Below are 25,657 nucleotides of genomic sequence, written 5' to 3'. Positions count from 1 at the left end.
CTACTCTCTGAGTAAAGAAACTACCTCTGACATCTGTCTTATACCTATCTCCCCTCACTTTAAAGTTGTGTCCCCTCATGTTTGCCGTCCCCATACTTGGAAAAAGGCTCTCCCTGTCCACCCTATCTAACCCTCTGATTATCTTGTATGTCTCTATTAAGTCACCTCTCAACCTTCTCTCTAACGAGAACAGCCTCAAGTCCCTCAGCCTTTCCTCGTAAGACATTCCTTCTATACCAGGCAACACCCTAGTAAATCTCCTCTGCACACTTTCCAAAGCTTCCACATCCTTCTTATAATGCGGTGACCAGAACTGGACACAATACTCCAAGTGTGGCAGCACCAGAGCTTTGTACAGCTGCAGCATAACCTCCTGGTTCCGGAACTCAATCCCTCTATTAATAATGGCCAAAACACAGTATACCTTCTTAACAACTCTGTCCATCTGGGTGCAACTTTCAGGGATCTGTGTACATGGACACCGAGATCTCTCTGCTCATCTGCACTCCCAAGAATCTTACCATTAGCCCAGTACTTTGCATTCCTATTACTCTGTCCAAAGTGTATCACCTCACACTTGTCCACATTAAACTCCATTTGCCACCTCTCAGCCCAGCTCTGCATCCAATCTATGTCTCTCTGCAACCTACTACATCCTTCGTCACTATCCACAACTCCACCGGCCTTAATGTCATCCGCAAATTTACTAACCCACCCTTCTAAGCCCTCATCCAAGTCATTTATAAAAATGACGAACAGCAGTGGACCCAACACCGACCCTTGCGGTACGCCGCTAGTAACTGGACACCAAGATGAACATGTTTCGTCAACTACAACCCTTTGTTTTCTTTCAGCAAGCCAATTTCTGATCCAAACTGCTATGTCTCCCACAATCCCATTCCTCTGCATTTTGTATAATAGCCTACTGTGGGGAACCTTATCAAACGCCTTGCTGAAATCCATATACACCACATCAACCTGTTTACTCTCATCTACCTGTTTGGTCACTTTGTCAAAAAACTCAATAAGATTCGTTAGGCACGACCTACCCTTCACAAAACCGTGCTGACTATCCATGGTCAGATTATTCTTTTCTAGATGGTTATAAATCCTATCTCTTTTAACCTTTTCCAACACTTTACCAACAATTGAAGTGAGACTCACTGGTCTGTAATTACCAGGGTTGTCTCTACTACCCTTTTTGAACAAGGGAACCACATTTGCTATCCTCCAGTCCTCAGGCACTATTCCTGTAGACAATGATGATTTGAAGATCAATGCCAAAGGCTTGGCAATCTCTTCCCTTGCTTACCCGAGGCTCCTCGGATAGATCCCATCCGGCCCAGGGGACTTGTCTATTTTCTCACTCAAAATCTTAAATCCATTTGCCATGTTTATACCCATCTGACCAGCCCATGGATATTTTCCTGTAGTCTGCAGTTTTCTTCCTCTGTCCATGACTGTGTCGCCAAATACTAGACTCATGCCATTTACAATTTCGCTGATAGTTGGTTGAATCTCAGATGGCGACAAGACAGACTACAGACTGGAGGTGTACAGGTACAGGAAAATGCTAAGAGTCTGTGAATCCATTCAGTATTCTAACAACAGTAGGGTAGAAACTGTTGCGAAACCGCTGGTACATGTGTTCAGGCTTCTGTACCTTCTCCCCAATGGTAGAGGTTGTAAAAAAACTTTGCCAGAGTGGCATGGATCTTTGAGAATGCTGGCAGCCTTTCCTTGACAGCGGGCCTGGTAGATGGATTCTATAGATGGGAGATTGGCCTTTGTGATTGCCCGGGCTGAGTTCACCACTCTCTGTAAACCGTCTCTGATCTTGAATTGTACAGTTGCCATACCAGATGGCGCACCTTTAAAGTTGGCAAGAGTATTCGCCATCACACCAAATTTTCTCAGCTGCCTGAGGAAGAAGAGACGTTGTTGGGCCTTTGTAGCCAGTGCGTCCACATGAAGAGCCCAAGAAAGCTTGTTGTTGATGACCACTCCCAGGAGCTTGACACTCCCCACTCGTTCCACCTCTGTGTTGTTAATGTGTTGGGGGTGGGACATGAGTAACATTCCGCCGAAAGTCAATAATGAGTTCCTTGGTTTTACCGGCATTGACTGCAAGGTTGTTCTCAGTAAATCATTTTTCCAGGTTTTCCACCTCCTGTCTGTAGTCTGTTTCGTTGCATCAGAGATTCAACCGACTATGGTGGTGTCATCAGTGAACTTGCAAATGACATTAGTCTGGTATTCACTGGAAGCAGGCTAGCAAGGAAGGAAACATATAACAAGGAAGAGAATGGGTAGAGAAGGTGTTTAAAAAAATATATGGAGTATAAGTGTGGCAAGGCCATACTAAAACTGTATAAAACACTAGATTTGCTAGCATGTGTAGAGAGAGAAATAATGTGAACATTTTAGGTCCCATATGATTCTTTTGCAGACTCTGTTCGCAGATGTTGCCAGACCTGCTGAGTTTCTCTACCATTCTCTGTGTTTATTTCGGAATTCCAGAATCGTTGATTTTTATGTGTATAAAATATAAGTTAGGTCACAGCAAGGGTACTGAAAACGGTTCTGATCAACACATAAATTGTGGGATCATACTGGAGAGGGTATAAAGAAAATTTGTGGGTGTTGCTGGGAGTGGCGTATTTTAGTGTTGAGAAAAATCTGATTAGGTTGCTTCTTTGGAAAGGAGGATGCTGATGGAAGATTTAATTTCTCTTAGCAAAGAGAATAGCAATAACCAGAGAACATAGACTTAAAGTAATTGGCAGAACAGCTAGAGGGGAATTAAGGAAAAAGTATTTTCATCTAGAAGGTGGTGGTGGGCAGGAGCTCACTGCCTGAAAGGATGGTAGGAGTAGAAACCCTCACTGCATTCAAAATTATATGAACTATGTGCATATAATCATGTGGACCCACGATTAGAAAATTGAATTCGGCTTGTTAGTTCTTTCTCAGCTCGCACAGATATGATAGGCCAAGTGACCTTCTCCTATGCTGAAAACTTCCAATGTTTCTGCTTTTTTACATCTTTCATTCTGATTGTTCCCCTTTCAACTCCCCAAAAGAAACCTAAAATCTGTCTGCAAGCAGCACTTACCTTGACAGTCAGGTATCTGGCACTTGTGCGACTACATAATGCATTTCGACATCAATATTCAACGTGTGCCATTAAGAGCGACTTCCTAAATCTTGATCAAAGTGGCAGTTCATGCAGTTAGCCTTCCATTCTAGTTCACAATCAACTTTAAACGAATGTCTTGTGACAGATAGGAATTAGATTTTCCAATCAGCAGTATATATTTTTGCACACGCGTCTGTTCTGTACTATTTCCCTTGTGAGAGATGCCTTTAAAAATAGATGTTTAAAAAATAACACACAATTGATGAACACTAAGACAGGGCCGATATATCATAGGAACACAGCATCTTGTGCATTCTTTTATATGTTCTGACAAGCTGTGCTTCCCTTCCAAAACCTATTGTTCTCAAAATTGTTTTCTAGTGTTTTATATAACAGGATATACTTAGTCAGACTTAAGTGGAATTGGTAGATTGCAGAAACTAATGTGCCTACATTAAACAGGGTAAGGAGTCAGGCCACAGTGAAAAGATTATATGGGTATCAATGATGAGACTAATTGCAGATATAACCACAAGGAATGGAAGATCGTTTGGAAAACAAGAACTAGCTGCAAATTCACTAGCTTACTGGGTAACATGGTTCAGAGGACATTTACTAGAGTTATACTTGGAATCAGTGGAATATATTATGAAGAAAGATTAAATAGCTTGAGCTTGTTTTCACTAGAATGCAAAAGAGCAAAAGTGATGTGATTGAAGCTTATAAGATTCTGGATGGTCATAACAAGGTGGACATAGAAAGGATACTTATTCTTCTAGGTGAGGAGATGTGGGCTGGTGCTTGGGATGTGTATTTCCTATTGTTACACAGCAGCATAGTGGTCTATATCCTGGGTTCCACCTGCTTTTATTCCTACCTTCCTCACTATCACACGCTGTACACCCCACCCAGTCTTGCTATAAGCTTCAACTCCTGACCTCCTATGACCCTCTTTCCAATAATTTCTGAAGACTGAACCCAAGGATCCCCAGTGAGGGCTTCTTGTGCCCATTTCCCATACCCACACAGTCCAGCATTCCACATGGTCAGGTGAACTGAATCCCACAAGCAGTGAGTTACAAGAGGTTCTGCCATTAAGACCTGCAGGGCCTTGTTTTGAAGTTGTACAGAAAGGAGCAAATCTGTCTGCAAACCATCATCACCATATAGGCAATGAATGGAGTTAGATAGGAGAGAGCATTCCTACAGCCTTGATGGCTAAACCTTACTTCCAAGTGTATCAGCAAATCTACAGGCTTCCACACTTCCCTGATTTTCATCCATTTCCATGCTCTTCCACTTCCTTCTCTCTTCTCCCATTATACCCAGGAGGCTAACTCTGTTTATCTCTCTGCAGATCCTGCATGATGTGCTAAGAGTCTGCAGTATTTTTGCAGAAGGCATTATTGTTTGGATGTCATTACCACGGGACGTTGATAAATGAAATTGCATTGCTTATTTTAAAGTTGTTAGTGTTTTGGGAGAGCATCAGCATAAAACAGTTTCATCAGAGATGGATATTTGGGGTCATACCTGTGGTAAAAGCTGCAAGACTATTCCAGGTACAATATATTCAAGCTGACAGCTGCACAAATAGCTCATTTTGCAATTCAGCACTGCATGGTTTAAGCTTGTAGTAATGACAGTAACAGATGTTTCAGCACTAGACTTGTTTCTCTAAGTTTCTTATAAAGTGCATAATTCAAGACCTGCCTCTGTGGATGAATCCAAATGTTAAAACCTATTAATTGATCAGCTCCTTGTGTCCTGGGTATTATGGTTCACTAATCCAGGCAAAAAAACTCACATTTCCACATTGGAAAAAAAAGGAGCAAGACTGCAGATGTTGGAACTTGGGAAGTGCCGGGAAAATCTCAGCAGGTTAGGAAAGATTTGCGCTGAGTGAGAAATGTCTTTGTATCTACAGAGATGCACCTTGATCTGCTGAGTATTTTCGAACAGTTTCTGTTTATTTGTCCGTTTTCCTCATATGTATTGCACAAAGACAAAAATGCAGCTATTGTTGATCAAATTTTATTTACACACCCCCAACAGTGAGCAATGTAACAAACTGTTCAGCACTTACAATATATTTCACCATGCTATTTTAAACCTGTATACCCTATCTGAGCTGATGGCAAAATAAGGCAACAACAAGATTATAAATTGTGTCATCTCTGCAATCCCAAAATGACACAGTGACATCTATATTGATAGCATTTTAAAAAGAACAGCAGGTTTCTTTTATACATAACTAAATGGACTAAATGAGCCAAATGGCCAGTTTCTGTACCGCAGTTTCCATGCAGTTTCCTCCTTCAAGAACTTCATGATTCCTATTCATCATCTTTTCTCCATCCTTGAATTTATTTGGTTGAAGATCAGGGACAGTGCTTACAGCTGTTGAAACCCCATTCTTTGCAATTCCCCTCCTAAAACTCTCCAACTTGCTCGCTCCTCTTTTGATTTGGAGCTAGTGTGCTTCCAATTAAACCTGTTGGACTATAACCTGGTGTTGTGTGATTTTTAACTTTGCTCCTCTTTTGAGTTGTGTCAGAATGTCAAGCTTTTTTTGGCAAACCTCTTTGGCTGGATGTCAATTATTTAATCTAATCACATTCCTGTGAAGCACCATGGGACAATATATTGGTTTAAAGCAGCTACGTAAATACAATTTGTTTTTACTTAGTCAGGAACACCAGGCAGGTTCATTTTATCAATATGACTTGTTTACATCTGCAGAAGAAGAGAATGGGATTATTAAATGTAATATCCTAATTGTAACATCCTAATCTAGACAACTTTAGGTCTGAAATAATTAATACTGAGGAGTGTCATAACTGTCAACAACTATAATGATGTCACATGGACTTGTACACAGAGCAGTCTCTGTGGCGCAATTGGTTAGCGCGCTCAGCTATTAACCGAAAGGTTGGTGGTTTGAGCCCACCCAGGGATGTGCTTTTCTTCCTGATGAATGCCCCGCAGCCTAAGTGTGCCCTGTGTACTTTAAGGGTGACATGGTGGCTCAGTGGATAGCACTGCTGCCTCACAGCATGACGATCCCAGGTTCAATTTCAGCCTCAGGTGACTGTCTATGTGGAGTTTGCATATTCTCCCTGTGTCTGTGTGGGTTTCCTCCAGTTTCCTCCCACAGTCCAAAGATGTGCAGGTCAGGTAAATTAGCCATGCTCAATTGTCCATCATGTTAGGCGCATTCATCAGAGGTAAATGGGTCTGGGTGGGTTACTCTTTGGAGGGTCGGTGTAGACTGGTTGGGCCGAGGGCCTGTTTCCACACTGTAGGGAATCTAATCTAAAAAAAACTGCTTAAGATTTCAAAGGATTGAAGTATAATATCTAGTCCTCCTCAAAGACTATGGATGAATGTCTATCATACCAGTGCAGCCTGTGACCAGTTACTACCATGCAGTAAATGCACCTTGTTAAGAGATACTTTTAATTAGATCAAGAAATGGCTTTTCCCAACCTCCTTTCAACCAAGTAGGCTCTGTAATTTTGTAGGAGAAAGTGAGGTCTGCAGACGCTGGAGATCAAAGCTGAAACTTTATTGCTGGAACAGCACAGCAGGTCAGGCAGCATCTAGGGAACAGAAGATTCGACGTTTCGGGCACATGCCCTTCTTCAGGAATGTAATTTTGTACACTTAAAGAAGATTATCGTCATCATCATCATTATCATCAGTAGTAGTAGCTCGCACAGCATAGTCAGCTGGTATTTCCATCCTGCACAGCAGGCAGCAATGCAGTTTTGATTTGACTGCATGTCGAACTCATGCGACACTGAGACGTAGCAGGTGAGATCCTCAAAAGCAGCTCAAAGTTACTTGCCCCTACAGCACCATCTGCTGGAGGGAGGAGCTAAAAATGGAAGAACCTTGCGAAAGAAACCCTCATGGCAATCTTTAACAAGGAAGAGAACTGCACTGGATGGTAAAGACAAAACATTTCAGATCCGGTAAGTGATGCACTGAAGCATGAGAGTTAGCAACTTTCTGGAGAAGGAAAATTATTAATGCCAAAACAGCTATAGGGTGAAACATGTATCTGTGAGAGCAGTCTAAGATTGGAGTTCAGTGGTGAATAATCGGACATTGAAGGGTCCATGAATAAAGTTTAAAATTCCTGATGGGATAGAGGAGTCTTTCACATGGTGCAGTAATTTAAGCTAGAAACGCAGGTAATGAATCACTTAGGAACTGTTGATCTAAGGTTAGAAATTCAGGGACAACATAAAGTCAAATAATTAGCATCATAATATTGGCAGATTAAAAGGCTAAACTGACCTGGTCTAACTTGCATGGAAAGTTTGGGAGAAAACTTCAGGAGACTTTGTTCAAGCCATAGAAAAGGTGAGAAAGCCTTCATAAGAGATTCAATCACTGTGTGATTATTTATTTAACTGCAAGGAGCATGTGTACCATTCAGTACAACTATGATTGAACTGTGAATCACTTCTAAAAACAAACTGTTGGATTCATACAATGCAACAGGAATAAGGCAGGAATCTTCCATTTTAACCACAAAACTTGGCAATCTGCTGTTTTATTACTGAGAAGTCCTCCATTTTACCTGCCAAACTGAGAAACCGTCCAGTACAGCTGGACTGCAGAACAATTGTTACAGTGAAATAAAAATCTACTTAGTAAAATATGTAATTAAATTAGGAAGACATGACATCAGAAATAACTTTGCCGGATGATGTAATTTAAGAGATGAACCAAATACAAAGGAGAATTGGACATCTTAGAGGAAACAATTTCTAAGATACAAATAATTGTTTAATTAGCTACTAATCAGAAGCTGACCAAATAAATACATCGCTATACACAATTAGGATTATATCTGATGAAATTATAGCTTAAAATAAGTAAAACAAAAGGTACTTTTGAATAGGTATTGAAAACCTTCAACAATTACTTCAATGTCAGAACAAATAATGTTATTGGCAGATTAAGATTTAACAGAGGAGTTTGACATCCAGGAGTAAGGGTAAATTAGTTCATTAATTATCTTAACAGAGAGTGGAATAATTGTAAGAATTGCTGACGTGTTTTTGTCATAATTATTAAAATTCAAAGATGACTCTAGAAAAAGGTAATCAGATGATGAATGAAGCAGAAGTTCAGAAGTATTTGGGATCAATCCTAAGCGTATAACATCAATCTTGACACATGAGAACAGCAGAGTCCCTTCATTTCCTAGCACATAAACCACAAATGCCACATTGAGAAACAATGGTAAGGGCTGGTAACAAACACAAAATGTTCTTGTCAGCACTAAAGAGTAAATAAATCTCACAGGCACAAAGAATAATCAACTATTAAAAGTGAATGCTTTATCTGTCATACAATAGTTTACTTCCTGAAATTGCGCAGAAGTGGGACACAATTTTAAGAAAAACACAAATTAAAGCACAGAAAGAAGTTATTGTGCCTTAAGGGGAAGCAATGGCCTAGTAGTATTATCAGTAGGCCATTAATGCAGAGACCTAGAGAGTGTTCACAGACGATGATTCAAACCCTGCCAAGGCAGATGGTGAAATTTGATTTAAATAAAAATCTACAACTAAGAGTCTAATAATCATGAAACTGTTATTGACTGCTGGGAAAAATCATTTGCTTCACTAATGTTTCAGAGAAGGAATCTATTGAAATTCTCTGATCAAACACAATAGCAATATGGTTGAGTCTTTACTGCCATCCAAGCAATGAATGTTGGTCAAGCTAGTGACACCCACATCCTGTGAATGAATAAAAAGAAAGAGCAAGAACAATCTACAACAAAATTCGAGCCTAAAGTGTTCCTAAGGGAAATAATAGATCCACTCCTTACATTTTGTCCTATGGTCAACAGTCATCTCCTAAACTTCAAGTTCAATGCAGGAGCCAATATCACTGTATTATCAGATTGTGACCCATCATTAAGAACAATGTTTGCAGCCACCGACAGCACAACTATGTGTTCCAGAAGGGAATGTGCTTAAAATTAAGAGTATGCTATGAGAAACTCTCCATATAGGGGAAGCCAAATAGTAAAAAGCTTACGCGCATTTCACAACCAGGAATTTTCTCTTTTGATTAGGACAACATGTCTTGAGCTCAATCTTGTTTAAATGGCATAGCAAATTAAACTGTATTAGGATAGGAACAGCCAGCCAAGGAACAACTAGTCAGGAAACCAAATGAATGACTTCACTGGACCTGTCAAACCAGGTGATGGTCAGATCTGCAACTGCAAGTGAGTATGTCTGGAAATCAGTAGTCACTTGAGTGACTGAACAATTCTTTTCAGGACCACACTTCTTATTTTGTTAATATAAGGAAGGAGCTGGAAAAGATGCCCTAAATATTGTCTGTGTTACTTCCCTGATCAGCAAGCTACAGTTGACAGGGTTTACATCAACGTGGTTGTAAGTCAATTGCAGAAAGAAAGTAAAAGGTGACACTAATCATCAACGATATGTGGAATGTGCACACCTTCAATGGCCAAAAAAGTGCTCTTGTCCATACAGAGCTGACTAGGTACAAAGTCCAGATCACAGTCCTCAGCAAGGCTCATCTCTTGAGGGAGGGTCAGATCAAGGAAGTCAGTGCCGATTACATATTCTTTTGGAGTGGACATTCATTGGAAAAACAACACAAAGCTGGTGTAGATTTTCCCGTCATGAATTGCCCCATCAATAAGTTGATTTGTCTTCCTAAGGGGGCAAATGAACATTTGATGCTGCTTGAACTCCCCATGCATAGCAAAGGGTAAGCAACTCTTAACAGTATGAATACCTCATACGAAGACCAACCGTGATGAAGCCAAGGATAAATTCTATCATAACCTCCATTCCTTAGTTGCTGCTGTATTAAGGCCAAGCAAACAAATTGTACTTGATGACTTCAAAGCAAGAGCCAGGGAGATCATCAGGTATAGTAAGAGGTCATTGTATTTTAATCAGCTCAGTGTGAGCACGGTGGCTCAGTGGTCAGCTCTGCTGCTTCACAGTACCAGGGATCTGGGTTCAATTCCAGCCCCTGTATAGAGCTTGCACATTCTCCCTGTGTCTGCATGGGCTTCCTCTGGGTGCTCTGGTTTCCTCCATCAATCCAAAGATGTGCAGGTTAGGTGAATTGGCCATGCTAAATTGCCCATAATGTTAGGTGCATTAGTAACAGGGAAATTAGTCTGGGTGGGTTACTCTTTGGAGGGTTGGTGTGCACTTGTTGGGCCAAATGGCCTGTTTCCACACTGTAGGGAATCTAATCTAATCTCCAACATAGGTTTCCTGCTCCCCAGTCACAACAAGCCATTGTGGATGCAGCCCCATTCTCTGCCTTTATAGTTTTTCAAATGTTTTCACCCAGGCAGAGGTGACAGCCAGACTGAAGGTGTATTAAAAGAGTTTTGCAGCTCTCATTGCTGGACTCACCACCTTCTCATCATTTCAAAGCAAGATGTTAACATCTAAGCCCTGTAATGGTCCCAGGGGCATGAAGGACCAAAAGAGTCTTAGTGTTCCAAAGCTCCAACAAGGAACAATGAAGGTATCCCTCTCCAAGAAAAAAGACACTCCAGTGTGCCACAAAAATGGTCACTCAGTGAATTGAGGATGACTGGGTAACTTTCAAGAATATAGTGCACTGCACTTTTCGCAGGGTTCTTGGCCTTACTTTTCAAAAGCATTAAGATTAATTTTGATGATAACAATGTGATGATCCAGAAGCAACTGACAAGAAACATCTTTACCTCAACATCAGCTTAACACGATCGCAGCATGATGCCTCCTGATGTTTCCATTGAACTGTCTAATGCAAGCCTAAGGAGAAGCAAAACGTTCAGCTGAATTAGAAAGCAAAGAAATTGCAGTCACTTGCAGACCACCGGAACAGATTCTGTTATGCTCTGAAATCTATCTAAAAGGCCAGTCTACTCAGATTTGCCAGTGCTTGATAATGACAATCACAGGAAAAGCTCCGACTCTAGAAAGATGGGCAGGCCAGTTCAATCACACCCTCAATTGGCTTTCAATCCAAGGACATTTGAAAAGCTTCACTGTACAATCCTGAACCCTGAGAGAAAATCACGCAGGATTGCTGTACTCGGCACAATAAAATGCAGCCTCCTTTGAAAGCAAGCTCGCATCAGACACAGACAGCAAATGAGAAGAAAAGGAAAAGACTTGTGTCAGGATATTAAAATTTAAATTACCTTTTTGGGACATTCAATTGCGACGAGATTAAAAATGCCATGTATCTCTCCTGTGAATTTAATAGCTGTTATTTACAGAAACTGATGTACAATTACCTCATAGATTTTAGAACTACAGAAAAGAATTTTGCAGAATAGATATGAAAACACAATTCTATTACAAGGAAATGCAAATGCCTGACATTTAAAATCCCACATTGTGCCTGTGCTCAAGTCTTCAGAAGCTATTTAAGTGGACAATGGAAGCACTGATACTTTGGTCACCTGACAGAAACCACCTTGTCACAAAAATAAATGTTTGAGTGCAGCCTCTCGACAGTTTGGGAGAAGAAAGAAACCACAGAATTAAGAGATCCCATCCATCAAAAGAAGAACTCAACCTAGAATATGTGAACAGACTGAAAAGTGGGATTGATATTTACCTACTGATTTGAAAAACCAAACCAAACCTTCACTACAGGGGTCAACTCCACCTCAATGGAAGCAAGAGCCATGGTGATGCAAGAAGTAAACCACTCCAAATCCCAACTTTCATTTCGTCAGTGAACAAGGAGAGAATTATCATATCAGCAATATTTCCAGTTTCCATCCTCTGAAGACTTGGGTGTAATTATATTTTTAAAACATTTTAAAAACCAAAGCGTGCACTACTTTTGTATAGAAAATCTATTCTTGGGCACATGTGCGAGTGTATACCTTGTATGCATGTATATGTATCTTGTCTGCATGCGTGATTGTGTGCTTCTGGTGCGCATGTGTGTGCATGTCTTCTGTGTGCATGTGTGTATGCATCTTGTGTGTATGTTTGAGAGTGTGCATCTGGTTTGTGTATGTGTGCATCTAGTGAGCATGTGAGTTCACACAACCTTTGTGCGGGTGTGTGTGTGTGCGCGCGCACACATCCAGTTTGCATGTCTGTTTGTGCTGTTGTAATTACAGTCCAGTGTTGAGAAATAAATATTTACTCTTTTTTTGAACTTTTGAGAGTATATGTCTAATGTTTATTTTCTTAAAAATACAATACTCAATGGGTTAAAAACCTCTATTACTTTAAAAAAATCTAGCTCTGCTAGGTTGAGGGAAATCATCCCACCATCCCTGCCTCACTTGTAATGGTAAGGAGATCAGAACTGTACACAATGGTCTTAGCAAAACACTATATAATTAAAGCAAGACGTCGTTACATATATAGTCCAATACCATTTGTCTACCTAATTGCTTGTTTTAGCTGCATGTTAATTTTCTTTGATTCACGACAACAACACCCAATTACCTCTGCGTGCCAGCATTTCCTCGTCCCTTTATAAAAATATTCTGTTTTTATTTGCTTCCTTCCAAAATAGAAGAGTTCACACTTCACTGCATTTTGCACCATCTGTTGTATTCTTGCCCACTCACTTAAATAGTTTATATCCCTTTGCTGCCTCTTTGTATCTCCTCACAGCTCTTTTTTTCTCTCGAAGTAACTTTCCACTTTCAGCAAACTTTGAACATTGCACTTAGTCGGAGACAGTGAGGACTGCAGATGCTGGAGATCAGAGTCGAGAGTGTGGTGCTGAAAAAAGCACAGCAGGTCAGGCAGCATCCGAGGAGCAGGCGAATCGACATTTCGGGCATAAGGTTTCTGATTCCTGATGAAGGGCTTATGCCCAAAACGTTGATTCTCCTGCTCCCCAGATGCTGCCTGACCTGCTGTGCTTTTCCAGCCTCACACTCTCAATTCATTGCACTTTCTCCATCATTTAGTTGGTTAGCTCAGTTGGCTAGACTGGAATGCAAAATAGTACTCGCAACAGGGGTTCAATCATTGTCCCAGTGGTTTATGGAGGCTTATCTCCTCACTGTACGTAATGCTCTCAATTTATACAACCACTTCTGTCCCTTTAACAGACAGAGATGCTTTGATCCCTCATAAACTAATTATTTCAGACACCCCATCCAATTAATTTATGTAACTGAAGAACAAGCACAGATCTCTTGCCCCTCCACTACTTACACACTGACATCCCAAAGTAGACCTGTTTATTTCAACTCTTTATTTTCTGTCCATTAACCAATCCTTAATTCATGTTAACATACTCCCCACAATCCAATGAACAGGAGTCATGACCCCTCTCACAATAGCCGTTCCAGCTTCATGGGTCAGCCCCATATAAATCCTGTGCTCTGTCATTTACCCCAGCAAACTATCACGGTCACACTGGAGCATGTTGACTGAAAACCAGCCCGCAAAGCCACCAGAAAGTTTGGAAAACCAAGTACTCACCCAATAAATCCAAAAGGCATCTTACCGCACCAGCGGACCCAACACAGACTGAAGGCTTACACCGTCCAAAGTCTTCATCCAGGCACCAGGAACGGCAAATGGGAGCAGCCAGCTGTACTTCAAAATGGCGGTCTCCCCAGTGATGAGCTTAAACTCTTAAGACCCCCAAGTTTCCAACTTAGCTAGCAGTTAGTAACAGTGACCAAGGGTAGGAAGCCTGATAAAAGCTTCTGTGATTAAAATTACTGCTCACATTCTAATTGTGTTTAATCTATGTTTAATGTAATAGTGTGTTTAATTACTGTCCTTGATAGTGTGAATTTCACTACTGAGTGCTTTTATCTGTATTTCTTGTATTATCCTTAACTTTTCTATTCAATAAATGCAGGGATTCTTTTGCCCTGAAATATATGTTTACTGTCTTCTTCATTTAACATTCCTAAATAAGTCCAGTGTCTAGAACTAAGGATCTGGGGGGTGATTTGAACCACCAGGAGTCAGCAAATTACCTATCACAAACCTACAAGCGTCTTGATTTAGTTGCCAGCCAGTATACATTATTTAGTTATGATGTGGGAGTGTCAGTGTTGGACTGGGGTGGATGAGTCCCACAACAAGTGCCAAAGGATGTACAGTACAAGAAACTGATGACAAATCAGTAACAGTCCAAAGTAAAGGTTCCACTATGAACATAACTACAATGTTGCTGTAAATTGTGCTGCACAATTGTGCACTCATTTCCCCCAGGTTTCCAGGAAAACTCATTTCCAAATAACCCAACATAAATTCTGTCATGAACCACTGCAATTATTTTAAAGCATAATTCAGAGAGGAATGGTGCTTCAAAAACATTTTACTTCCCTAATTAAAAGTAGTAACTTAAGTTGGATTAAAGTAAGTTTATTGAAATGCATGAGCATTTTCATTCTCAGTCAACCCATCAATTGTAAGCAAACTGTAAAAAATTAAACCCTAATTAAATGGTAATTTTTGGAATAGGTATAGAAATACCTATTAGGAATTGATATGCAAAGCAGTTGCCATCTCAGAAGAGCAAATATTATCTTTTGTTCTGTAAAAGTGCACAGAAACAGTCCCTGGAAACACCAAGAGGCCTTAGTTTCAGGTTACCATTTTGACATTCCTAAACTGAAGGTTGAAGTTTTGTATAATGGGGAACTGTAACAGTTGAAATTAATCCCCCCAAAATAAAATATTAACGATTCATCTGAAAAGCTGTTATCCTCAGCATCAGTCTGGGAGACAGTTGCGAATGGGAGAAAGTGAGGACTGCAGATGCTGGAGATCAGAGTTGAAGAGTGTGGTGCTGGAAAAGCACAGCCGGTCAGGCAGCATCTGAGGAGCAGGAGAGTTGATGTTTCGAGCATAAGCTCTTCAAAGTTGCTATTGGCCGTGTTGACTATTTGGAAGGGCATTGGAAAAGGGGAAGAGACAGCAAAAACTCACTTCGCTGTGAAGGTGGCTCAGGGAAAACAGTCCAGAGAATCATGAATCTTTTCAACCTACTGACATCCTCTGCAAAACATGGGGTGAAGAGCTGCCATGCCAGAGTAAGGGTCCTGAGATCCCATGAGGGTTTGATCATTTGACCACCATGCACAAACCACTGCCTCATGAGACAGATGCTGTCCTCATAGGGTGGATAATTTGATTACAATGGACATGGACTATTGAGACACAGCTCCTCTGGGACATATTCAAGTGCCCTTTCTCATTGTTTCCTATGGGCAAGACTTCTGAAGAACTTGCTGCACAGAGAAGACAAATGTAGGAGAAGGACAGTGTACTCAGTGAAAGATATTTGAGACATCTCATTCATCACTTGAACAAACATAAAATTATGCTAAATGTCAGTGCACACCAAACATTATTGCATGAAGATCTTTGAAGCACTTTCCAACTCTACAGTGGAGCACTTTTCACACAGTTTGGTTGATCCAGATTTCTCCATCCCACTCAGAAATGCCTCACTAAAATAAAGGCATTGAATACACAAGCGTGAATAGTTATCCACTACTTTGGTAGCAATTCAAAATAAAACATGCTGGTGATATGTGGAATAATAAAATACTTCCATCCACACCTGGAATGACTAAAGAAACTGGCTTCAAAAAGCAGCGATGCTTAAGGGGAGATATTATAATGCAATTCAAAGTCACAGACTGGACAGCAGCCCCTACAGGTGTGTTAGCAGGCGAGGGGATATAAAATGTGGCATTATGGCATGGTGGTATTCTTGGCAGCTACATTTCTGTCCCAATCTGCCGCAAAACTAACAGCACTGGACAAAGCATAGGAGGTCCAACAGTACATGGCTTCCATCTTGTTACCATTGGGATTTTACCTGTGGCAATGAGAAGCTGGTGCCAAGTTTCCAGCTGGCAGGTTTCAGCAGATGAGCTGATGGTCAATCAAGGACTGGGGCAAGTGCCACGTATACAACTCCAGTAAATTCTCCCAAGTTTGCATTCTCCATCTCCCGCTGCCCTGATCATCTCAGTGCCCTTTCGACCCTCAGTACAACTCCTCCAGATGGGGTCCACCCCTGAAAAGAAGGTTGCAGATTCCAACTCCATTTCCAAGCGCCTTCTGCAGTGGTCATCGCTCCTGGTGGCACTGCTGGGCGCAGATAGCTGTCAGCCATTTGATTGGATGAAGCAACTCTCAGAGACAAGACGTTGTTGCCAATGAGGTGGAGGACACATTTTATGGTGATTATTGGCAATCAATACCCGGCCCAGCCATGACATTTATGTTAAAATTAGGGAGTTTGTGGTGATTGGAATCATGTTAACCGCATTGAATACTAGATCCTTGATTGGGGTTGTTAACCTGGGCCAAACAGGAGGCACTTGTTAACCAATATTAACAGGGGATTTAGTATCTCCTCAGTTGAGAACTGTATCTGAGGTTGCAGAAGCTGTCTTTAACAAGATTTGTTCAGGTCTCCAGCACTTAAATTTGTGCAACACCTCAACCAGACTGAGAACATACACTGAGAACCATTGCAGGTTAAGGGTACAACTTCGGTTCTGGTCTTCTATAAGAAGCCGTTGGTGCAGGTACCACTATGGTAGTAAAAGATTCGGACCCAAACCTATTGGGATGGAATTGGATGAGAAAGATTCACTTTAATTGGCTCAACATTTTTCGATGAGAAGTCCTAGTGAAATACTCAGGAGATTTTCAAGAAAAGCTTGGGATCATCAAAGGGGTCAAAGCCACTTTACATTGTTGACCAGGAAGTAATTCTGAGATATTGCAAGGGCCACCTGGTGCCATTTGTCTTGTGGGCAAAAGTAGGAGTGGAAATCAGGAGGCTGAGGATGAAAGAATCATCAAACCAGTGCAGTTTGCAGAATGGGCAGCACTGGTCATACCGACTGTGAGGATTGACTGCTCAGTTAGCCATTGTGGGGATTTTAAGCAAATGGCAAACTGCTTCTCACAGCTGGATAAATACCTGATCCCTTGCGTAGAGGACTTGTATGCAGATTAGGCAGGGGTGGGCTGTCCTTTACGAAGTTGGACATGAGCCCCGCCTACCTGTAATTGTGACTGGATAAGGTGTCCCAGAAGTACACTACAATTAGTACACATAAAGGGTTTATATCAATGTACATGACTGTCATTTGGGGTATCATCAGCCTGTGCCCTTTTCCAGCGGACCATGGAAAACATTTTACAAGGGCTACCCTGGTTACCATTTATCTGGGTGACGTACTAATAACAGGCAAGATCAATAAAGAGTAATTGGAGAACTGGACATAGTGATTTAACGTTTGGCCTTTGAAAGGAAAAATGTGTGTTCCTGGTGCCTCAAGTAATCTAATTGTGTTACAGACAAAACCAGGTTACATTGGAAGAGAAGTGAGGGTGATCAAAGGAGCCGCATCTGTGCCAGAGCTTAGGTCTTTCCCTGGGTTATTTATTTATTATTAGTTAATGATTATGGAAAATTCATTTGTAACCTGGCCTCCATCTTGGCAGCATTATACCTGCTATTGAAAAAGGGTCAGCTTGGAAATGGTCATGTAGCCAAAAAACAGCCTTTTGGAAAGTGAAAAAGCAACAATTGTCATCTCAGCACACTACAGTCCGAAGTGAGAGATAGTGCTGACATGCAATGCCTCTCATTTGGCATCAGGGTAGTGTTGGCTGACTGATGGTCTAATGGGTAGGAACGCCCGATATCATATGCTTCCTGGACTTTGGCTAAAGTCAACTGTAAGTATGCCCAGATAAGGATGGAAGGTTTGATAGTCATCTTTGGTGTGAAGACGTTCCACCAATACCTTTATTGACAGGGATTGGTCATAGTAACAGATCACAGCATTTTGAGAAAGCAGATCTTAGGTGGACTTACGCACTTAATGGCAATATCCTTGGGAGTGTTGCTGAACAAAGAGAGCTTGGAGTGCAGGTTCATTGCTCCTTGAAAGTGGAGTCGCAGGTAGATAAGATAGTGAAGAAGGCATTTGGTATGCTTGGTCTGCATGGACGCATTGGACCAAATGGTCTATTTTGTGCTGTACATCTCTATGACTCTATGACAAACCCCAGATAGGGTTACTGAAGGAAGGCATGGCAGTGCTGCCCATAGATTCCAGTAAAATGCAGCATTGGGCCCTAATTCTCAGTGCCTACTAGTACAGGAAGTCAAATGGCTAATGCAAATGCCCTGAGCTGCCTCCCAATGACAGATACCCACCGGTTGTGTCTGGAAGAGTCCATTCTGGTTTTAAACTTCCTGGACACCCTTCCAGTCACTGCTGATAATATCTGACTGTGGACACAAAAAGATTTGGTCCTAGTGAAACTAAAATAGTTAGTGGGTAATGCGGGAAATGGAAGGGCCATCGCAACCAGGGTTGAAACTTTCTTGGACCTGGGGAGATCAGATCACCGTAGAAGATGGCGCAATACTTTGGGTAGCAAGGGTCCACCAGGGTCATCCAGGAGTTTTCAAGATGAAGATGCGAGCAAGTTGCTGTTTCTGGTAGAAAGGATTGGATGCCAACATAACTGCATTGGTTCGGCAGTGTCCGGAGTGCCAACAAGGACAAAAATTGCCACCAGCAGCACACACCCCCCTCCCCCCAACATTTGTGGGAATGGCTGGGTAAACCTCGGACTCAGTTGCATGTCAACTATGCCTATCCTTTCATGGGCTCAATATTCCTGGTCATTGTGAATGCCCATCCAAAGTGGTTGGATGTACATAACGTACATTCTGTGACCTCAGGGATGATGATTGAGAAGCTGTTAGCATTATTCATGATGCAGAGACTCCCAGAAGTTTTGGTCACAGGCAACAGAATGTCAAGTATTTCCTCAAGTCCAAAGGCATTGGCACATAAGGACAGCTCCATACCATCTGTTGTCCAACAGTCTAGTGGAAAGAGTGGTCCAAAGGTTGAAGGCAGACTTAAAGAAGCAGCCTACAGCATCAATTGATATCAAACTATTCCAGTTCCTGTTCAATTATAGGACCATCTCTCACACAACAACAGCAATATCTCCAGTGGTTTTGCTGATAAAGAAAAGACTTTGCACCAGGTTAAACTTGATATTCCCAGACCTGGGGAGGGAGGGGGAGGGGGTGAAAGCGAGGGTGAAAGGGCAACATGAATGATCATACTGGCCACATGCTTCCTCTAAGGAGAGAGGGAGAGAGACAATTTAATTTGGGAGATGAAGTCTGGTGCCAGAACCATGGAACCATGGAAATGGCCCTGTATGGGGAGGTTGACCTGACAAAATTCATGTAAATGGTATAGTCCTGAACAAACACATGGGTCATCTGAAAGCTGTCACCTTGCAAAAGGGACAGGACCAAAATATCCCCCAATAGCCAGAAGGCTTGTCCAAAACAGGAGGCGCTCGCCCACCATCTAGTAGAGAAAACCTCAGAGTCTGAGATGGATGCAGACTCGACATTATTACCACCAGGAAGAAGAGGAGGAAACTCTGCTGAGACACTCCATATGCAGGAGATGGGCTACAGTCCAGTATCCATGTCTGAGTCTGAGTCAGTGGAAAGGGACCTGGGGTGAAAACGTCACAGGAAAAGCAACAAGAGAAAGACGAGGCCTACAGCCCCGGACCTGCAGGGTTGGGGGTGGGGGGAGGGGGTGTGGAGAGAGGGATGTAGTGATTGGATCCTGGTGGACCTTGCTGACTATGGGGTCCATGACCGGGGCTGTTATGCTGGGTCAATATTAACAAAGGATTTTAAATCCTCTCAGTTCAGGGGACTGACTCTGAACTGGCTGGCCACAGCCAGTGTACTGTGTGCAAGTAAATAAAGGGTGACGGGGCACCGGCCTCTGTGCAATTATTTCAGGGATGTTGCAGGTTTCCTCTTGCTGTAGAAAAATTGTGACCTGTCAGGAGTTTTTAGTGAATAAATAACGGAACGCTGTTTTCACTGGCAGAAAATGTCAGGAACTAGAGGAGAAGCTAATTGGCAAAACGAGTCAGAGCTAAGATGAAGACAAATTAACTTCCGTGTGAGTTATTCATACCTGGAATATTATGCCTCAAAGCATGGTGAAATCAGGTTCAGTAATAACTTTCAAAGCTGCAGGGACAGATACTTGAAAAGGGAAACATTTGCTGCGCTATGGAGAAATGGTAAGGAGATGGAGACAAACGCATAGCTCTTGTACAATGAGCTGAATAACCTCTTTCTGAGTTGTAAGGTTGTAGGATTCGACAATTCAATATGCTTTCACCTTATTGCTCAAAGTTGTGGCCTAAGAACCTTACTGCCCATTATAACTTGACAGCATTTGCTCAGTGCATTTCAGGAACTCCACAGTCTTTCAGCTTGAAGAAATCATCATGTCTGGAACTGCGAATCCTTCCATAGATTCATTCATACAACTTGTCTCCTCAGGAAGTCTAGATGACTCGTTAGGGTTGACTCACTCGTGTATACCTCAGCTCGTAGACTGACCCAGCATCTTAGGAACTGTCTGATCTTCATTGCCTTTGAAACAAAATCACAAGTCAGCTGCAATACTACTCCAAACAAAGCTTTCCACTGTGCCTCGGTACACGTGACAATAAATTCAATTCAATTCAATTCAACCCAAACTAAGAGTCAGTCAATAGCCTCTCCCTGTCCACTTGGCAAATACCAAGGTCACAAATGCAAGAAATCTTGTCAGGTCTAATCTTACAACATTTCGAATTGTAACAGTCATTCCATGTACCACCTTTGTAGGCTCTCAGTATTCACCCCAGACCACATTGAAGCTAGCGTGTAGTTATGCATCATTTCAACTGTGATGAATTAAACAAAATAACCTTCATGCAAATGAGATATGCAAGTTGAGAATGATAAGAAAAATACATGAAAATCTTCAAATACCTAATTAAATGGCTACCTCTCAGCTTGTCCACGGGAAACCTTGAACGATAAAGTGATATGCCACAACTGTGCCGGTAGGATTACCCAGAATTCTTCAATATTGAGCCATTCATGAGAAATCACTGGAGAATAGTTTCCATGGCAACAATGTTTGGCGACATGAGCTGATACGAATTTACAGCATTTTCGGTGAAGATAGAGAAAGCATCCATAATTTAAATAGATGACATTCTCCAAAAGAGTTCTTCCTCTGAAAATTGATGAAATCTTAAAGTGGCCTGGTATTTTGAGCTGTCAAGCTGTGGATTTTATGCCTCTCGTACAACAACTGAAATGCTATGTAACACCTGAAAAGATCCTCTAAGTTGCCAGAAGAAATTGATGTTTAATATTTAACAGTACTTTGAGAATACATCAACAAAAAGGTGGTAATTCTGGGGGAGCTAGGGATGGGGTAGTGGTTTGTACATGTTAGGAGTGATATTCCACAGAGCTCTTCAGAGAATTCAAATGTGTGGAGATTCATCATTCCCGCACTAAATTATTGCACTTTTTTAAAGGTGATATGATGTTGGCCACTGGGGAGGATAAAGAGTGAAATAGCTGCAAAATATTTTTGACACATTGGTGCTATGTACATGTGAGCCCATAGCAAGCTGCATACACATGCATTTGCATCACTGTTCCACAGTGCTTAAAAAGATTTGCTGAATTTGTTTTCATTAAGTCAGTTGAATTCTTTCCTTCCCTCCACAATGCCAGCCCTGACCCAATTCACAGCAGCACATTTCACGCTCTCATCTGTTCCTAATGCAGCACCTACCTTATCAGAACTGCTTTCATTTCCCAATACCTCTACTGCCCCCGACAAATCAGTTACACTATCTCATCTTGAAAGGCACATCCACATCACCAAGTGAGCACCCAGCATTATCCCATCATCAATTTTCATTTATTCATGAGATATGGGCATCACTGGCTGGCCAGCATTTATTACCTGTCCCTAGTTGCCCTGAAAGACTTGCTAGGCCATTTCAGAGGGCAGTTGAGCATCAACCGCATTGCTGTAGTTCTGGAGTCACATGTTGGCCAGACCATGTGTGGGTGATAGATTTTCTTCTCTGAAGGATATCCATGAGCAGGATGGGTTTCTCCTGACAGTTGGCAATGGTTTCATGCTCATCAGTAGATTCCTAATTCCATCTTCTTTTAATATTGAAGTCAAATTCAGAATCATGTCCCAGAACATCAGCTGAGTTTCTCGAAGCAATAATACCACTAGACCATTACTTCACCTGAATTGCAAAACTATAGGTGAGGGCAGACAAACAGTGAGAAACTGGTCAACTCATGGCACTGCTGTTATGCATTTTATGGGAATGAGTCACTTTTAGAATGTAGTAAGTGCTGAGAATGTAGGAGGGCTCCAACTCTGTTTCTGGCCAGTTTGCACCTGTCTGACATCTCACCCAGGTGTTGTTGCACTACATTCCCCAGCCATCAATCAGCTTTCCTACCTTCAGCAACAAGTGCACCCCATGCCGTCCACTTCCAGGTGAAGAAAATCTAGAGTTTTCAGAAGTAGAAGCAGGATTGGCTAGCATTCAGGATGTCACAATGGCATTTGACCTCACTGTGCCAAGCACCAGATCAGACACTGTCATTTACAGGATAGACTCAAGGGGTCTGCAATGGAAGATTCACTGTACACTAATGCACAGAAATTAACACCAGAGCTTCTACAATGCATTGGGAAGCCAACCAACAACCTTGTGTGCACCAGTAAGGATGAAGGAGGTGGCTAGCTTTAGCCTGTCTGCTCTTGAGTTGTGGAGAAAGTCTATTTCAGAGAATTGGTCCTCAGCAGACTCAGGGGGCTGGCCAAACTGCTCAGCCTTGATTTTCTTCATCCCTTCTTCATGTTCCACCTTTGGCGGCTGCAGGGCTTGGCTCTCTCAATGGAATTACTGAATTATGCAGCCAATCAAACGAATCTGGAGACTCACTCAGACATATACTGCAGGAGCCCACTGGACCAAGCCAGATCTGAAAAATGTTCTTGCGGATTCCAACCATTTGCTCAATAAGGGCTGTGGTTATGGATCCTTTTGCCTTGGCAATGGGTTCTTGTGCCTGAATTCTCAGAAATCCCCTATCTTTAAGGAGCCAGCATGAGTCCAGCTAGAGGAGGCTAGAAGACAGGGTTGGATCGGGAACCAAGTCTGTATGAAAGAATCATGACTAGTGCCCAGAAACTGATCACTTTTCAGAAGAGCCTTTGAGCAGGGGAATGCCTGCCTGTTTTAAAATTTGGCTGGCTCTTTGTGGGGTCCAGGCAGGATACAGCACATACAATAAGTGGTGCTTCATATCTTGGAAATATAGAGTTGAGTGTAAAATAGAGAACTGTCTCCTCCTAATCAACCACAGGTATTGGGAATGTAGTGCATTGGGAATGTAGTGCATTGGGATTGTAGTCCTTGGGAATGTAATACATTGGGAATGTAATACATTGGGATTGTAGTGCATTGCAAATGTGGTGCATTGGGAATGTAGTGCATTGGGGTTGTAGTGCATCAGGAATGTAGTGCATTGCGAGTGTTTTGCATTGGGAATGTAGTGAATTGGAAATTTAGTGTGTGAGGACTACAGTGTATTTGGATTATAGTTATTGGAATTGTAGTGCATTGGGAAGGTAGTGCATTAGGATTGTAGTCATTGGGACTGTAATATATTGGGAATGTAGTGCATTGGGACTGTAGTGCATTGGGAATGTAGTGAATTGGGAATGTAGTGAATTGGGAATGTAGTGCATCGGGAATGTAGTGCATAGCGAGTGTCTTGCATTGGGAATATAGTGAATTGGAAATTTAGTGTGTGAGGACTACAGTGTATTGGGATTATAGTTATTGGGATTGTAATGCATTGGGAATGTAGTGCATTAGGATTGTAGTCATTGGGTTTGTAATACATTGGGAATGTAGTGCATTGGGACTGTAATGCATTGCGAGTGTTGTGCATTTGGAATGTAGTCGTTGGGAATGTAGTGCATTGGGAATGTTGTGCATTGGGAATGTAGTGAATTGGAAATTTAGTGTGTTTGGACTATAGCGCATTGGGATTGTAGTGCATTGGGATTGTTGTGCATTGGGAGTGTTGTGCATTGTTATACATACTTCTAAAGAGAGAATCTATTACTTGCTTGATGACTGCAGGGTCAGCAAATGGACTGATACTGCCTCTCGCAACCTGGCATCGGTCAACACCAAAAACATTCAGGTCCATCACATTCATCACCATTCTTGGCAATTCCTGCTTTACAGTTAACATCGGTCAATGACTACACTGAAGCACAGCTTCCTCAGGTACTGTCAAGTTGAGAAAAGGCATCCTGCAAAACAATCACATGCTGTAGTGCTTACCTTCCAGCACATACCCACTTCTCCCAGTACTCCTACTACCAGGAAATGACAAAGTTGAGCTGCAACTAAAAATTAGTTCTCCCACAGAGACAAAAGAAAACAAAAAATCCCCATCTTTCAACTAACCTGAGTTGGCTTGGCCAGCATTTATTATCCATCCCTAATTGCCCAGAGAGCAGTTAAGAGTCAACCACATTACAATGGATCTGGAGTCAAATGTAGGCCAGACCAAGTGAGGAATGGCAGTTTCCCTCTCTAAAGGGCATTAGTGACCAAAATGGATTTCTGATGATTGACAATTATTCATGGTCATCACGAGACTCTCAGTTCCAGATTTCTATTGAACTCACTTCCACTGTTTGGTCCAGTGGGATTCCAAACCCACTCTCAATTTGGGATTAACAGTCCAGCAATAAGGCCAGCAGGCTGTTGCCTCCCCTAAAGTCTTACCTTAATGGAGCGAATCAAAATAAGCATCTGATTAAATTGTCACCCAGTTCAAATGGAGGTCATAGAATCACAGACTCATAGAGATGTACAACATGGAAAAAGACCCTTCGGTCCAACTTGTCTATGCTGACCAGATAGCCCAATCTAATCTAGTCCAATCCTCCAGCATCTGGCCCATATCCCTCCAAACCCTTCCTATTCACATATCATCCAGATTCCTTCTAAATGTTGCGATTGTACCATCCTCCACCACTTCCTCTGGCAGCTCATTCCATACACATACCACCCTCTGCATAAAAACATTGCCCTTTATAGGTCAATACCAACACGGCTGTTTTAGTGCTCGCAGAACCAGTCTTAAACAAAATTTGCTCTGGAGTCCAACCCTTAGGTATGCGCAAGACTCTAGCTCGCCTGAGAACCTATACCTGGGAGCTTTTACAGCTTAAGGGTACAACTTTGTTTCTGTTCTCTGATGAGAAGCAGCTGGTTCAGTTACCACTGATTTTAGTAAAAGGCTCAGGCCCAAGCTTGATGGGGTGAAATTCATTGAGAAACAGTCACCTAGATTGGGTCAACATTTCTCGATTTGAAAATGGCCACCTAAGTGAAGCCCTAATTAAACATTAGGATGTTTTTCAGTAAGGTCCAGGGACGATCAAAGGTGCCAAGGCCACCTTGCATGTTGACCAGGTAACAGTCCCATGATTCTTCAAGACTCATCCAGTACCATTTGCCTTACGGGCAAAAGTAGAGGCAGATA

General features: G+C 41.9%; 1 non-coding gene across 1 annotated transcript; it reads left to right on the top strand.

Annotated features, from left to right (window-relative positions):
• The first annotated feature begins 6,024 nt into the window (after positions 1-6,024).
• On the top strand, positions 6,025-6,098 carry trnan-auu (transfer RNA asparagine (anticodon AUU)). Its single transcript has one exon. It is a non-coding gene; the product is annotated as a tRNA-Asn (tRNA).
• The last annotated feature ends 19,559 nt before the right edge of the window (positions 6,099-25,657 follow it).

The sequence above is a fragment of the Chiloscyllium plagiosum genome, unplaced genomic scaffold (assembly GCF_037043375.1).
Source record: "Chiloscyllium plagiosum isolate Xiang-an unplaced genomic scaffold, Cpla_swu_hap1 HiC_scaffold_14, whole genome shotgun sequence".
Lineage (NCBI taxonomy): Eukaryota > Metazoa > Chordata > Chondrichthyes > Orectolobiformes > Hemiscylliidae > Chiloscyllium > Chiloscyllium plagiosum.
Note: the sequence above shows the minus strand (reverse complement) of the source record. Positions and strands in the feature narration are given on the sequence as shown.